We start from the raw sequence: 13,180 nt of genomic DNA on the forward strand, positions 1-13,180 counted from the left end.
CCCCCCGCAACTGCCCTCCCCTACTGGCTTGATTGCCCCCAACTGCCCTCCCTTGCAGGCCATCTTGTGTCCACATGGGGGAGCCATCTTTGACCACATGGTGGCGGGCATCTTATGTGTTGGAGTCATGATCAATTTGCATATTACTCTTTTATTAGATAGGATTCCTGAGCTAAGAACACCTCTACATATATTTGCTGAGGAAATCTTACAGAATGAAGATACCACTAAATGTGAACCACCTTTGATGATGAGATTGCAATGAATCAGTTTTAATTTTTAAATTTAATGTGTGCATAGTTTTAGAAATTAATAGTAACCCCCAGGTTTAACAACCTTCTTTGCCACATCTCAGTCACTACTAATTCCCAATCCTTTGAGGCAAACATTTTAAATTCTCTTATAGCTGTTCCTTTGGTATTTACTTTTATCATAAATGTTTATGCTCATATAGCGACTATCTTTCCACTTGGGATATTAGCTATCACCTTCTAATGTGAAAGTGAAGATTTTGTACTCCTACATGCACATTCCCCCCAATCTTTTTTTGTGGAATTTTATCATCATTTTTATTTAAGCCACTCTCCACTAACAGAAATTCCAGAAAAAGAGGAGAGGGAAGAAAATTACCAACACAGTATTAGAAATTAATTTCCCAAAGCTTTAAAAGGACACAGTTTTTCAGTTGAAAGGATCCACTAAAGGCTCAATTAATCAGAAAATTCACATTTACACATCTCTCCAGAATACCAAGGATAAAGAGAAAAGGCTAAAACTTAAACAATAATAATAGCAATAGTACAGAAATCAGTATCTTTCATAAACCTTCCAATCTAGAGTTTCTCAGCTAGCCAATTAGCAATTGAATTTAAAAGGCAAATTAAAGACAGTGTCAGGGCCACAATGAATAATATCTTAAGTCATGTGGAAGTTAAATTAAGGATGTAGTCCAGCAAAATAATATTAAATTTTTAAAAAGACATAGATCTAAAAAACAGGTTCTGGCCCAGGAGAACAGTAATATAAAATTTAAGGTTGGCAGCTAGCTATACAAGAGGCTTTGTGGGAAGAGCATCTTAATTAGAGAAGAGTAGGAAAGAGGTCTTCAGGAGGAGTGTAAACACAATCCAAATGATCCCAATACCGAAAGTTTTTTGTTTTGTTTTGTTTTTGCATCTCTGGGTGGGCACAAATAGAAGTACTGTTCTTAGGGAGGTCCAGAACATTTGATGTTAGGCCCCTTAAAAAAACAAAAAGTAAAAATAATAATCCTGGGGAGAGAAATCAATGCCCAGCTCAGAGGAGGAGGAGGAGGAGGAGGAGCAGCAGCAGCAGCGGGAGCACCATAGCCACCAAGGGTTTCTCTGGCCAGTGTCTCTCCCTCTGGTCTACAGCAAGGGCAACATCTTTGGGAAGGGCCTTTTTGGCAAAAAATAAATGCGCATTCTTGCATTAAGCCTGGACGCTGCAGGGAATACCAATATCCAATACAAACTGAAGCTGGGTGAGATTGTGACCACCATTCTCACCATTGGAGACCATCTATATATCTATCTCTATATATAAAAGACTAAGTGACCGGCCAACCAGCCGACAGGTTGACGTGCACTGACCACCAGTTTATCTCCCATCTGGAGTTTCAGTGCGCAGACCACCCACAATACTAGTACACAGGAGCTGCTGAGCGACAGGCAACTTTGCAGAGTATCCTCTTGCACTCCAGGACCCCTTGGGGAATGTTGGAGAGCCAGTTTTGGCCCGATCCCCTCAGGCCAGGCTGAGGGACCCCACCTGCCGGAGGGACCCCACTCACTTGGCAGATGCCCTTTGAGCCCCAGCGCCACCCCAGGTGCGGCCTACTGGGTAAGGACCACGGGAGGTTGGTTCCAGGGCATGTCCAGCCCATCTCGCCCAGTCCCGCCCAGCCAGCCACCCACCTTCTAATTAATTTCCTTTGAGTGTGCACGCATCTGTGCACCAGGCCTCTAGTGGAATATAAAAACAAGAGCTTCACCGTTTGGGACATGGGCAGCCAGGACACAATCCAGCCTCTTTGGAGCCATTACTTCAAGAACACACAGGTTTCATTTTATCGGTTGACAGCAATGACCAAGAGGAGATTATTCAGATGCTGGTGGAGGACGAGTTCAAAGATGCTGTTCTGCTGGTGTTTGCTAACAATCAGGACTTCCCCAATGCCCTGAATGTGACCGAGATCATGAATAAGTTGATACTGCACTACAGGAACTGGTACATTCAGGCTACCTGTTACACCAGTGGTAATGGGCTCCAAGAGGGACTGGACGGCTGTCCAATCTTCTCCAGAACCAGAAGTGAGTCATACTTCTCTCTCCCCCCTCACTCCCTCCTTCACCCTGTGGTATGAGTGCTAGAAACTGTCTCCAGGGTCGGTCCCAGTGTTCTTCATAATACTATACAAATGCAAATACAGCCTGCAAAGGGGTTTTTATTTAATGTAAATAGTTCTTGTTCCAAAAAGGCAGTTTCTGGTACTCCTCTGCAATATTATTTTGCTTTTTTTATTGTAAAAAGAGAATCAACCCACTGTTTAGTATTGAGAAGGGATTTGGGGCACCCAGGGCCTCTAGAAGTCGCTGTCAGATCAGCTCAACCTCTTCCTCTGGGCTTTAGATCTGTGATGAGATCCATTTTTGTGGTTGGTTTTAACCCACACTCAGTTTAAAAATAGTTACAAATACAAGCTAAGAAGACCCTTGAACACAGAGAAGGGAGACATGTGCCTAGTTTAGGTTCTGTAGTAATGGCTTGAGTCCAATCTAACCATAGTCTGTCTCCCATCTGGAGTGTTCAGTGGGCAAACCACCCACAATACATTCTGCATGGTCACCTGCAGTCCCTGATTGGCTCTCTCTCACTGGGTCATTTGTATCCTATAGCATCTGTGCTTATACCTATGCTTACCCCAATGCCCAGGGGATGGTCCAGGGGCTGTGGCCACCACTCACAGATCCCTTGGAGGGATTCCCAGCTTTCCGTTAGGTTAGCAATGGTACGTTGGTGGGACCCTTCTGGCCAGAACAGGAGTTCCCCCATGGTCCCCATGTATGCTTCTTGCTCCAGGTTGCCTGGGTAGGAGCATGGACAGGTGGCTGGTCATCTTAAGAGCCTAGCTCCTGAGAACCTTCGTCCACATGTGCTTTTACTCCCTCAGCCTAAAAAGGTCAGATTTGACATTAAAAAACAACCTCTACTTTTTTTCTTTTGTATTTTGATAAACACTGAAGAAGGTGGAGCTGTTACAATTTATCTAAGGGATAACCTCGGAACTGGTTTATCTGGTGTTGTTGAATCTCTTCCTACTTTCAATACATGACTAGTAATCAACTATTTTATATACCTGTTTTCAGTTTTCATTTCAACAAACAAGTACTGTAATTACAGCTATGATAATAAAATCTCTCAACTATTACAAACAGAACAATAATTCTAATATAGTGCTTGGACTGTCACTGAATGATATAATTCTAGACATAATAGTGTGACTTTTAGAAACTAAATTATGGCCGAAACTGGTTTGGCTCAATGGATAGAGCGTCGGCCTGCGGACTCAAGGGTCCCAGGTTCGATTCCGGTCAAGGGCATGTACCTTGGTTGCGGGCACATCCCCAGTAGGGGGTGTGCAAGAGGCAGCTGATCGATGTTTCTCTCTCATCGATGTTTCTAACTCTCTATCCCTCTCTCTTCCTCTCTGTAAAAAATCAATAAAATATATTTAAAAAAAAATAGAAACTAAATTATGAGCAAATGAAGACTTAGCTATTATCACAAGACAAAAAGACTGTGATAACAAAAACATAACTGGCATAAAGTGGGAATCTTCAAGATGAAACACAAAAGAGGAAATAGATCATGTCAAAGGGTGATGAAAAAAGGGTATATTAAAGCAATAAATGTAATTATTTGAAGGCATAATAGGTCTTTTTCTTTTGTTACCACATACATATATTACTGTCTTTAAAAAACAACAACAACAAAGGGGAGGGGCGCGGGCTGGAGGGGATCAATGAGGGGGAAAAGGGGACATATGTAATACTTTCAACAATAAAGATTTACTTTAAAAACAAAACAAAATAAAACAAACAGCCCTGGCTGGTTTGGCTCAGTTGGTTGGAGCACCTTCCGTGCACTCAAAGATTGCTGATTCGATTTCCAGTCAGGGCGCATGCCTAGGTTGTGGGTTCGATTTGCAGTGGGAGCACATATGGGGAGGCAAAAAATGGATCGATGTTTCTCTCTACCCCCACCCTTCTCCTCTCTGAAGAAAAACAAAAAAAAAAAAACTAAAAAACAAGAACAGATTGGAGAAAAGAGCTATAACAATTATCAGCCCTAACTGGTTTGGCTCAGGGGATAGAGCGTCAGCCTGTGGACTCAAGGGTCCCAGGTTTGATTCCAGTCAAGGGCATGTACCTTGGTTGCGGGCACATCCCCAATGGGGGGTGTGCAGGAGGCAGCTGATTGATGTTTCTCTCTCATCGATGTTTCTAACTCTCTCTCCCTCTCTCTTCCTCTCTGTAAAAAATCAATAAAGTATATTTTTTAAAAAAACCATTATCATACATTAAGACATTAAGAAAAGGTACAATGGATTTGAAAAGTCAATTCAGAAAAATGATAAAACAACCATTAGTATTTTCTTTATCAAACTATTGAAAAACTTAAGATTCTTAATAGTCAGCAAGGGTATAGAGAAAATGATAGTTCACACACTGCTGGTGTAAATATAAACCCAATAACCTTTTTTGAAAACGTCCAGTCTTATTTGTAAAAACTATAAATAAGCCCGACTGGCATGGCTCAGTGGTTGAACGGTCAGGGCACATGCAGGTTCCATCCCCAGTGTGGGGCATGTGGGAGGCAGCCGATCAATGATTCTCTCTTATCATTGATGTTTCTATCTCACTCTCACTCTCCCTTCCTCTCTGAAATCAATAAAAATATATTTTTAAAAAACAAAACAAACAAACAAACAACAAAAACACAACCAAACAAAACTATACATGTCTATACCCAAAGCCCAACAAGTCCATTTCCAAGATTACGTTATGTCTAGAAAGGAAAAGGGAAGAAGACACATGATACAGAATGAAATAAAAGGTTCAGCAATAGGGAAAATGATAAACTTATATGATCATATGAAAAAATACTGTACCATTGTTAAATTAACAATATACTGTTAAAAAAAAAACAGCAACTTGCAGAGTAAGGTGGAATTGGAGCAGGAAATGAGAAAGGACACAAATGGAACTCATTTTTCTTTGAAAATAAATCATTTCAGTTGTAGATTATTTATTGACATAAGAAAGCACACTTTTTAAAAAATCAAATCTTAATGATTTAGGATCCAGTTAAACAGTTGCCATATTAACCAAATTTTGTGAAGATACCACCAACATGCAGTTTAAGAGAGAAACTAAAAAGTAAATGTTACTTTTAAAATGTCAATAGTAGCTGAGTCATGATTAAAACAAAGATAAGTCTCTAAAATTCAGAACTATTTTGCTTTCTATTGAGTTGGACGGCCAGATATGACAATTTTGAATAAATTATAGATTCATGACAATTATTCATTTTAATATTTTCATACTACAAAAGGTAAAAAGGATAATCTATTTAAACCATGAAATACCTAAAACACATTTGGAAGAAGGTGCTAAATATGAAATAAGGAATGCAAAAAGAATTTTTCAAGGCAAAAAAATGGGGCCATCTTAAAGCAAATCAAAACATTTTGTTTTAACACTACTGAATCAAAGTACCTCTCTTTACTATGGTACACCATGAAACTTCACTTCAAAATGTTTCCACGTTCAAGAAAGTAGAATAGATCGCCTCAATATAGTATATAGTTTATTCAAGTGATAACTACTGCCCTTGCCGGTATAACTCGGCGGGGCATCAGGATTGCAGGCTGGTTGCAGGCTTGATCACCAGTAGGGTGCGTGCAGGAGGCAGCTGATATTTTGCTCTCACATGTTTCTCTTTCTCCCTCTCCCTTCCTCTCTCTATAAACAAATATCTTAAAAAAAAAAAAAAGGCCTGTTTAAAGTGTTAACTACTAACATCAGCCTTTTGGGTCAGAATTTAGCCTGTGGATACTTAAGATCTTAGGTTTTACAGTAATTTTGAAAACACAGCAATCTTCTATGAAAACCAAATAAAAACTTTTATCTGTCTTTTTATTTAGGAAGTTTTGAGAAGCACTGTATTAACTTATTTGGAAAAACATAGCCCCTTCATTTTAGAAGTCTAATAGCAAAGAAAATGATGCGAATATCTGTATCATTCAGCTATCCCTGTAATTCCTCACTTTACAACCAATACTAAAGAAATGTAAATAATCAACCTAGCACTTCACACCTTATAGATAAGCCTTTCATTTTGTTTTCTTCAACTGTTTGCACCAATTTATTTTGTTTAAGTGCCAACGTAAGCTTCTAGTTTAAAAGAAAAATAAAACTGTGTCCTTATAAATACATTATTAAATTTGTTATGTCAGAACAGGCTTTCCATAAAGATTTATAGGCTAAAAAGTGTGAAATGAGGTACTTGCTGCCAATATATGCGCACGTATATGTGTTTAATGGTCCTTTAGTGACTTTTCTTTGGAATGATTCTGTCCTACCTTTGCAGCTGCAGCCCGCCTGTCCTTTGCATCACTGAATTCATACTTCTGGAAGTACCCAATATGCACTGTAACAGACAGATGGACAGATCAATGGGCCACAGCGGCAAAGGCCAGACAGACAGACTTGATAAAAATTAAAATCAAGGTATATAAGGGGGAGGGGGAAACCAGAAGAAAACATATCTATCTATATCTATAGTAAAATACCTGCTTCATGTCTGCAACCCTCCCATACACATACCCAAATAAACTATTCTTGATTTTCATATTACTTCCCTTCTTTCAAGTAAAACTACCAATGCAATAGGCAAAATAATAAGTATTTTTAATACCATGAACAGTTTCTGGAACTTCTGTAACCATGCCGTGCAAATTCTTCAAACAGATGTTGCTCTTTTCATATACAAGAAACTATCATATCCAAAGACTTTCTCTACCAAAATTAAAATGGCAATTATTACATGCATAAATTTTCTACTATGCTGCCAAGGTGTGATTAGAGTACGCTTGAAATCACTAAATAAAAGTCATATTTCAGCATTTTACCATTCTACATTTTTCTATGTAAAAACAGTTGCTAGCACCAGATCTACATAAAAGAATTTTGGGGTCTTAAAAGAATATATAATAGTGCCATTCGGGTCAATTACCAAAATATAGTAAAACATACACAAAATTATTCCAGGTGTTCCCTCTCTTGAGCACTCCTAGGAATTTCTCCACCCCTTTATTTCCCCCAGGATGTGTTTTCTCTCTCTTGAGCAATTCTATGTCTTTCCCCCTCAATTTCCCCCAGGTTGTGTTACCTCTACTTTCTTTTCCCTAAGCTTCAGACCATTCTTTTGCCTCTATGAGGTGTTTCCTGTGCACATGCAGCCCAGCTGGCTCACTTTTTTCTACCTCTGTGACTTTCAAAATAAACTTTCTCTTATAATTTGAAAAAAAACCTTATCAATAATATCTTTAAAAGTTATATAGAGTCCTGTTATCTCAAATTCATTCAAATGAATATTCAAGTAGCTTCTAAATTATTTTTTAAAAAGCACTTTAACATCTAAAAATGCTGACTTGGCTTAAGCTTCATCAAAAGCTTACACATATATAAAAGCCATTTTAATTTAATCAAATGTTTTATTTTGCATGCATCTAAAATAATATAGATCCATGTCTGATATTTAAGGAAGATTGAGGGAAAATGTTTCCCCTTTTGTTTCCAGGGGATCTAATCATTTATACATTTCTTATTGTAGCCTCGCAAAAACATGAGCAGGTAATGAGACATGATAATTCTATCCAATAAAAAAGTAACATGCAAATTAACCATCACTCCACTACGCCCACCAGCCAATCAGGAGCGAGTATGCAAATTAACCCCAGCCAAGATGGGTGCAGCCACGGAGCAAGAAGGAGGGAGGCTTGGGTTTCCCCGGCGATGGAGGAAGCCAAGCTTTCCGCACACTCTGGAGGGCCCAGGCCTCCACTCAAGGCTACAAAGTTTCAATTATAGAAGATAAATAAATCCCAACAGAAATGGCTGACGCCACGGAGCGAACAGGAGGCTTGGCTCCACTCCAGGCTACAAAGTTTCAATTGTAGAAGATAAATCCCAGATACCAGGGCCTCCGCTTGGGTTGCCAGGGGACCATGGCCGGCCTGAAAACCACCACAGGCCCCTTGCCCAGGCCGCCCCACGCCCCAAGGGAACCCCCACCCTGATCCCGGACACTCTTCAGGGCAAACCAGCTGGCCCCCACCTGTGCACCAGGCCTCTATCCTACCTAAAAAAAGAGTAGTACGCAGATTGACCATCACTCCAACACACAAGATGGCTGCCCCCATGTGGTCAAAGATCCTGCCCCCATGTGGACACAAGATGGCCGCCACAAGATGGCCAGCAGGGGAGGGTAGTTGGGAGGGACCAGGCCTGCAAGGGAGGGCAGTTGTGGGCGATCAGGTCAGCAGGGGAGGGCAGTTAGGGTGACCAGGCCGGCAGAGGAGGGAAGTTGGGGGTGACCGGGCCTGCAGGGAAGGGCAGTTGGGGGGGGGGGGGGACCCAGGCCTGCAGGGGTGAGCAGTTGGGCGGTACCAGGCCTTCAGGGGAGGGCAGTTAGGGGTGACCAGGCCTGCAGGGGAGGGCAGTTAGGGGCAAACAGGCTGGCAGGGGAGCAGTTAGGCATCAATCAGGCTGGCAGGGGAGTGGCTAGGGGGTGATTAGGCTGGCAGGCAGAAGCGGTTAGGGGCAATCAGGAAGGCAGGCAGGCAAGCAAGCAGTTGGGAGCCAGTAGTCCTGGATTGTGAGAGGGATCCCAGGTTGCAAAGGGTGCAGGCTGGGCTGAGGGACACACACACACACACACACACACACACACACACACACACCGCCCATGCACAAATTTCGTGCACCGGGCCTCTAGTCAAATTTAATGCATGATCCTTGATTAAATTCTAGACTGGAAGAAGAAAAGCTCTAAAAGACATCACTGGACAAAACTGGGGAAGAAATCTGAATGTGGTGTGTGTGTGTGTGTGTGTGTGTGTGTGTGTGTGTGTATATATATATATATATATATATATGATTATTTTCCTATAACAACTTGTTCAGATATAATTCATATATTCAGAGTTGTGACACACAGTTGTGTCACCTATTAATTTTAGAAGATTTTATCTCCCCAAATAGAAACTCATACCCATTAGCAGCCACTCCTCATTATCCAACCCAGCCTCTGACAACCACAGACCTACTTTTTGTCTCTATGAATTTGCCTATTCTGGACCTTTTATATAAATGGCATGACACAGTATGAGGCCTATTGTGATGGCTAATTTCACACTTAGTTTTACTTATCAAGGAAGGCCAACAAGTGAGAGCTTGCCTTGGACATCAAATAGGTCCGTTTTACTGAGGGAATGAAAAGAAACTTTTAATCCAGGAACTTAGTTAAATGAAGACTGCTTAAAATTTCAACTACACTATTATAATACTTTATGGTGCCAAAGACTTAACCACTACGCTATTTTTTGTCTCTTAATAAATTAACTCACTGATTCTACAACCTAATGCCTTTTTAAAAAATAATGTTTATATTGATTGTAGAGGGGTGGGGGGAGAGAAAGCTCTCATCATCAATGGGCTGCCTCCTGCACATCTCCCACTGGGGATCAAGTCCACAATCAAAGCATGTGCCCTAACTGGGAATCAAAACAGTAACCTCCTGGTGCATGCATGGGTTCACACTCAACCACTTAGCCACATGGGCCAGGCTACAACCTAATATCTTGAATGTGACTCCCTCATCTCTGTTCCAGCCTTACTAACTTCATCATATTTCTTATTCAGATTTAAGACTTCTCACTATCCTCCCTGCTTTCTAATCTCATTCTGTTTTATTTCATATACTGTCAGCAAAGTGTTCCTACCTACCTGTCTAGCCCCACCTCCTATCATACTACTTCCCAATAATTTTTAGCAATATTCAATTCTTATCGTTCATTCAATATACCAGACCATTAATCACTTCTGCCTTTATACATTCTATTTCTTCTCCTCTGTAATGCTATCTCCAACCCTTTCTGGCTAGTGAGCTACTTACTATTCATTTTCAAAACCCACTTCTACCAGGAGGATTTGTCAATCCTTCACAGAAAACAACATTAAATATTCCTTCTTTAATCTTTCAATTCTACTGTTGCACATACCACTGCATTGTAAATTATTTTTACACTAGAGGCCCAGTGCAGGAAATTCGTGCATGGGTAGGGTCCCTAGGCCTGGCCGGCGATCAGGGCTGATCGGGGCCTTTCAGCTGCAGGCCATGGCCTTCCTTCATTCTGTGCTGCCCCCTGGTGGTCAGCGCACATCATAGCGAGTGATTGAACTCCCAGTCAAACTCCCAAGGGGACACTTTGTATATTAGACTTTTATATATACAGATGCCTCCTTAAAGAGTTGTCCAGTATCTCTATTCCTCCAGCACAGTGTAGCAGCTAGAGAAATATTTGTCAGTAAAAAACACAAACATAAAAAAAAAAAACACCCTAATCAAGTATTCAAGTTATATATTGTTCCCAATTAAACTAAAGTATTATTTTTAGGAACCCATTATCCTCAGAAATTCATAAAATAATTACAATATATTTAGGATCCTGTTTTTTCTTTTAGTTTAGTTTAATGATTTTTAGAGGAAAAGGAGAGAGAGAGAAATATCGATGTGAGAGAGAAACACCAATTGGCTGCCTCCTGCATATACATACCCCCTATCGGGGATTGAACCTGCAACCCAAGCATATCCTTGGGTGAGAAGTAAAACAAACAAACAAACAAAAAAAAACAACAAAGAATGAGCATAATAATGGTTGCCTCTAAAGAAGGGAACCAGGTAGTTAACATATTTTTTACTTTTTAATCTTTTGTACTTTAAAATTTGAGCCAAAAAATTATATATAAACAAACAATTTTTTTTTAATTCTAGAAAAAGTTTATCAATAGTGTTAGAATACTAAGGCTGTTTCACGGGCAGCTGGAGGGGGTCAATGGGGGGGAAGGAGGGGACATATGTAATACTTTCAACAATAAAGAATTATTTTTTAAAAATGATGCCTAGCCCTAGCCGGCTTGGCTCAGTGGATGAAGTGTCAGCCTGCGAACTGAAGGGTCCCAGGTTCAATTCAGGCCAAGGGCACATGCAGGAGGCAGCTGATCAATGATTCTCTCTCATCATTGATGTTTCTATCTCTCTCTCTCCTTCTCCCTTTTCTCTCTAAAATCAATAAAGAAATATATATATTTTTTAAATGATGCCTAAAAAAAAAGAAGGCTGTTTAAAACTTCCTTTTTTAAAACTCAGAAGTTATTCCCTAGGGTGGAGACGGGTTAGAAGAGGTCAACAGGGGAAACAGGGGGGCATATATAATACTTTCAACTATAAAGATTTTTTTAAAAAGTTACTGAGGAGAGTTCAACTTAATTCTTTGTTTTGGTTACACAGAAAGAAGAAAATCCTGATTCACCAAGATAAGACATTTCAGGATATTCTTCACTTAAACTGACCCAGAAGCTTAATAAAGATAGCAGAAATATTTTATTCAGAGCTAACTCATTAACACTGTATAGCAACGACTTTTATTTTTATACATGCAGAGTCAGGAAATATACAGAACTCAAAACCCCAAAATTATTAACAAAACTGTAACATCAGATTAGTTACCAATTCACTTGTTATTGCAAAACCTTCCAGTGTCTGCAGTGAGGATATTAACAAACATACTTCGCCTTGTCTGGCATTTGTTTAACTGAACAGGGTGCACATGTGCCACCGTGGTGTTAGACCTTTTATAATTTTAGAAAGGCTATCATGAAGAAAGGTTAAAACCAGGCAGGTTCAAGTAAAAAGCTACAGATAAACAGATATTACTATATGGAAGAACTTAAAATCAGAGCTGTTAAATATGAAATGCGCTCACTTCTATAAGCAGCTGTGGGGGATTAAATCACTGCAGAGGTTTTTAGAATAGGTTTAGGGACCACTTAACAGGACGGTAGTACTTGGTAAGTGGTTGGCCAGGAGATCCTTTAAAATCCCTTTTATCCATGTTAATCTGACTCTGTGAATAAAAAACTGGGTTGACTCCGATATGAAACAAAGATTAGACAAGCTTACTGTCATCCTTAATTCTTTAGCTATTGTTTAAATGGTTTACTTTCATTCCTAAGAATGACTAGAGGATTTCTGTGAGTTCTAAAGTCCTATTTTCACTCTACTGGCTTTAAAGCTGGGCAGAATGGAAAAATTTAAGTCAAGCTTCAGACAGTCATATATTCCAAGAACCCAGCTATATTAATGCAATATGAATTGAGATGATTATAAAAAACAGAGACAAAGTTTAAGGCCAATGAAACCAAATTACTACTTTTAAAAAGTCAGACTGGTGAGTAAAATTATTTACACTTTCTTTTCAAAGAAATATTATTGCCATCCTATCTAGTAAGAGTAATATGCAAATTGACCATCACTCCAACACACAAGATGGCTGCCCCCATGTGGACACAAGATGGCTGCCACAAGATGGCCAGCAGGGGAGGGCAGTTGGGAGGGACCAGGCCTGCAAGGGAGGGCAGTTGTGGGTGATCAGGTCAACAGGGGAGGGCAGTTGGGAGGGGCCAGGCCGGCAAGGGAGGGCAGTTGGAGGCAATCAAGCCTGCAGGGGAGGGCAGTTAGGGGTGACCAGGCCGGCAGAGGAGGGAAGTTGAGGGCGACCAGACCTGCAGGGAAGGGCAGTTGGGGGGGGGGGGGGAGCCAGGCCTACAGGGGAGAGCAGTTGGGGGGTACCAGGCCTGCAGGGGAGGGCAGTTAGGGGTGACCAGGCCTGCAGGGGAGGGAAGTTAGGGGTGACCAGGCCACAAGGGGAGGGCAGTTAGGTGCAAACAAGCTGACAGGGGAGCAGTTAGGCATCAATCAGGCTGGCAGGGGAGTGGTTAGGGAGTGATCAGGCTGCCAGGCAGAAGCGGTT

The 13,180-nt window shown here is 40.8% G+C and overlaps 1 protein-coding gene and 1 pseudogene across 4 annotated transcripts in view; one reads left to right on the forward strand and one right to left on the reverse strand.

The window, feature by feature from the left end:
• Window positions 1–13,180, reverse strand: part of ARIH1 (ariadne RBR E3 ubiquitin protein ligase 1) — a 175,759-nt gene that overhangs the window by 135,480 nt on the left and 27,099 nt on the right. The window lies entirely within an intron of this gene.
• On the forward strand, window positions 65–6,655 carry LOC307111421 (ADP-ribosylation factor 1-like; annotated as a pseudogene). The gene is made up of 2 exons: window positions 65–1,544; window positions 1,982–6,655. The product of its transcript is annotated as an ADP-ribosylation factor 1-like (transcript).

This window comes from Cnephaeus nilssonii (assembly GCF_951640355.1).
Source record: "Cnephaeus nilssonii genome assembly, chromosome: 1".
Taxonomy (NCBI): Eukaryota; Metazoa; Chordata; class Mammalia; order Chiroptera; family Vespertilionidae; genus Cnephaeus; species Cnephaeus nilssonii.